Source organism: Hemibagrus wyckioides, linkage group LG28 (assembly GCF_019097595.1).
Source record: "Hemibagrus wyckioides isolate EC202008001 linkage group LG28, SWU_Hwy_1.0, whole genome shotgun sequence".
Taxonomy (NCBI): domain Eukaryota; kingdom Metazoa; phylum Chordata; class Actinopteri; order Siluriformes; family Bagridae; genus Hemibagrus; species Hemibagrus wyckioides.
The window spans coordinates 17,819,524-17,824,523 of NC_080737.1; the positions used below are offsets into that span (position 1 = coordinate 17,819,524).

Genomic DNA, 5,000 nt, shown 5'->3' on the forward strand with positions numbered 1-5,000 from the left:
GTCTGTCTGTCTGTCTGTCTGTGTCATTAATAACATCTGTGTATCTTTCGTCTTTCTCTCTTATTGATATCCTGCTATCTAGCCAACTCTTTCTAAATCCATCCATCCAGTCATTCATTTCTCCACCTGTCCTTCTGTCTGTCTGTCCATTCTTATGTCCATTTACCCATCTGTCTATCTAACCATTCATTCCTCTATTCAGCCATCTAACCAACTGTTCCTCCCCATCCATCCATCCATCCATCCATCCATCCTTTTATCCATCCATCCATCCATCCATCCATCCATCCTTTCTTACATTTATCATCCATCCATCCATCCATCCATCTATCCATCTATCTATCTATCTATCTATCTATCTATCTATCTATCTATCTATCTATCCATCCATCCATCCATCTACCCACCCATTCATCCATCCACCCTTTCATCTACCCAGTCATCTAACTAATCATCCACCCATCTATCCTTCTGTCCCTTTATCTACCCAATTATCCTACCAGCCATCAGTCCATCCATCCATCCATCCATCCATCCATCCATCCATTCTTTCAACCATTTATTCCTCTATTCAGCCATCTAGCCAACTATTTCTCTATCATCCTTTCATCATCCACCCAATCATCCATCTATCTGTCCATCCCTCTGTTCCTGACTAATGTATCAATTTATTATCCGATGTTTCTTTAATTCTGCACCACAGCCATGATGCTAATGTAGCTATTGGATGTCAGTGTCATCCAAAACCTAAAACCCATAATCATAATCATAAACACACCCAGTTCCTCATAAACCTGCTGCAAACAGCCTTAATCTTTGGATTCTGCGTCATATTGATACAGCCGTGTGTTTATGGATCAGATTTAGAGGGAAATAAAAAGAAAGAAATTAAAAAAAAAAAAACATGCCTTGACTGATTGATCAGATCTGAGATAAGTGGAAGATTTTCTTGATCATAATCACACAAGCTACTAGACGTCTCATATCTTCTCTGCCTCTCTTCTAATTCTGCTAATCCTCTTTACTCGAGTCTGTTTTCCTTTCCTCCTGGAGCGATTATCATCTACGTCACTGTCCTCTTTTTTTCCCCCATCCCCTTCTGAAAACAGCAATGTATCACCTAATTAAATCCCAATGAATTTTTTAACAACTTCTCGCCTGTTTTAAACACAGCAGACGGGGATGACTCCAGCTTTCCACACATGGCCCACGGCCGTAGAAAGGGTAGAAAAAAAAAGGAACGAAAATATGCAGTCTGTCCAATTAGTTCCCTAAAACAGAGTGTTTTTCCAGGCGTGAGGTTCCGTCCGTGTGGCGTGTGATGTTGGAGATGTCTGGAGTGTGCTGACTCCGGCTGGGAGTTTGTCGCTGTCGCTTATGACAGGAAGTGACTCTGCGGGAGACGTGCCGATGACGGCATCCGTTTCATTCCGCGTGTCACCCCTCGGCCTGACGCTCGCTTCTTCCTCGTGATGTGTGCCTTTATTTATTTCTCCTTCTGCAGAGGAGGACATGTGTCAGTGCAGAACAGAGACATCTTCCTACTTCCTGTCTGTGTCCGATGATTGTACTCAGTTCTGAGGTTCTGAAGATAAATTCCCCATAAACACCCTTTCAGGAGGCAGAATATGATCCGTTATCGAATAAAAACATAACCGCATTAAAGCTGAGGAAGGGGTTTGTAGCGTGCCGTTGCTAGGATACGGGTATGTATGAGGGTTAATCCCAGAATTAAAGCCTGAGCTGGTGGTCAAAGCCCATGCTGATAGTACAAGGGGCAGAACGGGACAAAAGTGCAGAGAGGATGAGGAGAAACATGGACAGAAGCAGAGGACGTGTGGGACTCGTTTTTTATGCCGCATACTGATTGTCATTTCGAGCATTTTTGTGTCTGTCTGTGTGTGTGTGTGTGTGTGTGTGTGTGTGATTAAAATACCTGTTTATCTCTGTCTCTTATACACATCCATCCATTTACCTGTCTATCCAACCATTCATTCCACCATCCAGTCATCTAGCCAGCAATTCATCCATCCATGCATCTATCCATTCATCCATCCATTTACCCACCCATTCATCCATCCATCTACACACCCTTCCATCCATCCATCCATCCATCCATCCACACACCCTTCCATCCATCCATCCATCCACACACCCTTCCATCCATCCATCCATCCATGCATCCATCCAACGATCTTTCCGTCCATCCATCCACCGATCCATCTGTCCAAACCTCCATTCATCCATCCGTCCACCCCTCCATTCATCCATGCATCCATCCACCCCCTATCCATCTGTCCACCCGTCCGTCCGTCTATCTGTCCACCCATCCACCCATCCATCCATCCATCCACCCAACCATCCAACTATGTGTGTTCTGTTCTATTCTATTCTATTCTATTCTATTCTATTCTATTCTATTCTATTCCGGAGTGGCTGATAAGACAACATTTCTCATGAACACATTTCTGTGTTTTTATTGCACCATCACTGGTGCGGGATTAAACATGTGTAGTTGTTAGCATGCAGGTGTGTGTGTGGGGAATGTTAGCTGTTAGCGCTTAAATATTTATACAGCAATAATTGAGGGTGTTATTAGCTCCTGTAGGAAAAACAATATACTGCTAGTTCAAATTCACCTGAAGTAGCAGAGGTTAAAGTCATTTCCCTCTCTCGCTCTCTCTCTCTCTCTCTCTCTCTCTCTTTGTAAATACTTGTTTATCGATTGCCGTGGATAAAGTACACCTTCATCAGTGGTTTGTGAGATCGATGGCCGCTGCGGCCCTGACGGTAGAGCAGAGATATCTGAAGGTAGATGGAAGAACTTGCCATATCATGTTGATCTCAGAGCCTGCACTGTTCCTTCCTCCAGGGTGATAAATACCCAGTGCATGCTGAATAGCTCATAATAGCTGTGTGTAGGACACTTTTATCCAGAAACATAATAAAAACGTATCGTTTTTAAATAAGAAAGAGGAGCAGCGCATACAAACAAAAGAAAAATCTAGAAAATATTTAAGCACTGTCTCATTATTTGCTATTATATGGAAACTGTACTGTACTTTGGGTGTGTAATTAATCTGATTAAATATATATAGAAGTGAGATATCAGACTGCGCTGAAAGCATGCGCAAGGATCTGTGAGTGATGTGAATGCAGTGAACTGGCGGAGTGTCGTAATGCAATCCACAGCCCTAACTCGATTCCGGCTTCTTCCCTCGTCTCCCAGCTCCGGCGTAACCGTACCCTGAGCCGGTCTCTGAGAGAGAGAGAGAGAGAGGGAGAGAGAGAAATAAAAGAGACGAGGGAGATCGAACAATGCGGTAATAGCGTAACAATCTTGTTAGCAGAATAGGTCTGGCGTGTGTGTTTGTTTTTGGTTTTTTTTCCACCCTCTTCATGTCATCTGTACACAAACTTCAGGTCGTTTCTCCTGCCTCTGAAATGCGTAATTGCATTGGTGCTTCCCCCTTAAGGGCTTCTGTTACTGGATATAGAGGTGAAATTGTGTTGAGTTGAAGAGAAAATACCATCTGGAAACATCAACAAGGAGAAATGGCTGGTGTTTCTGTGTTGTTCACTATAGATGACCTTGTTGGACAGAGGATAAGTGGGGTGTTTTTTTTGTGTCCTAACAAGAAGAATCAAATCTCACTGAATCTGATGAGCCTTGTTTATCAAACTGTTAAGCTATGAATCTTTTTTTGTAAATCGTTCCTGGAAGCATTTCTAAAAATCCAATCTTTATCCTCTAAATGAACTTCTGAATTTTTAATATTTACATAACAGGAGACTCACTGTGCCTCCTGGTGGTCCAGCAGCAGGATCCCCCACTCCCATTGCCACGGCCTGGGTTCGATTCCTGGGCTGGGAGTGAACTCAGCCCGCTGGGATGAAGAGTTAACTCTCAGTGCAGGTCCCAAGCCCGGATTAAATGGCAGGGTTGCGTCAGGAATATACAGCACCCCTAGAGCAGGGTGGGTTGGGGGCCTTGCTTAAGGGCCCAACAGTGGCAACTTGGCAGTACTGGGGCTTGAACCCCAATCTTCTGGTCAATGACCCAGAGCCTTAACCACTTGAACCACTACCACCATCAACCAAGGCTAAGTAGTTTGGTTAGTCGAGTTAGTTCACCTCATCTCCTGTCCGAGTCTTTTCTTCTTTCACCACGTCACATTCTCGTAGGCTGAAACCATGGAGTTTGTACCAGAAAAAGAGATAACTTCATCTCCAGAGTCTTCGGCTTCAAGTCGTCCGTTCATCACATGACACCCTCGTAGGCTTCGGCTATACAGTCTGTACCGGAAACAGAAATGATTCGTTCATCTACCGAGTCTTTGGGCCAGAGTCGTTCTTTCTTTTGTCACATGACCACTTCCTGGACAGTCAATAATACTAATGTCATGTTGTATAATTTTTAGGGATTAGCATAAAATTATTAGCGGCTTTAAATTGTTTCAAGTTGTTGCATATTGTTCTAGAACATCACAACACACACACACACACACATTTACATATTGTTTCCTACACCGTATTTCTCACAAATGATTCCTTCTCAATCTTAAAGACACGCCCACTTTTCCATCCCATTGCACCTGCACCTTACTGCAGGTTATTATGGGATGTTGACTTTACGGAAACATGGAGTTTTTTCACAGTTTGACTTTGTTGTTTATTCGGCAAGAAGGAGATAAGACCCTGGATTGCTCTCTGTGAGGAGGAATGACAGGTTGCGTTGGGGATTATAGTGGCTTTTTGGAGTTGACTGTAAATCTGGAAGTCTGGAATGTTGCAACCTGCCCTGAGATTGTTGTGGCTTCATATTTTAAAAAGTGACCTTTCTCATTTGACCTCCTGCCAGACTCACCATTTTTCTGTGCAAAGCTAAAGATGAGACATTATTCCCGCTTTTAATGATGCATGAAGCTTGTTGGAGTTTGAGCTTCATGGTTTTTCAGGGATTATTCCTGGTCCATCTCTTCCTGAGCTCTATCATTTGT

General features: G+C 43.3%; 1 protein-coding gene across 1 annotated transcript in view; it reads left to right on the forward strand.

The window, feature by feature from the left end:
* Window positions 1–5,000, forward strand: part of rgs3a (regulator of G protein signaling 3a) — a 128,939-nt gene that overhangs the window by 36,236 nt on the left and 87,703 nt on the right. The window lies entirely within an intron of this gene.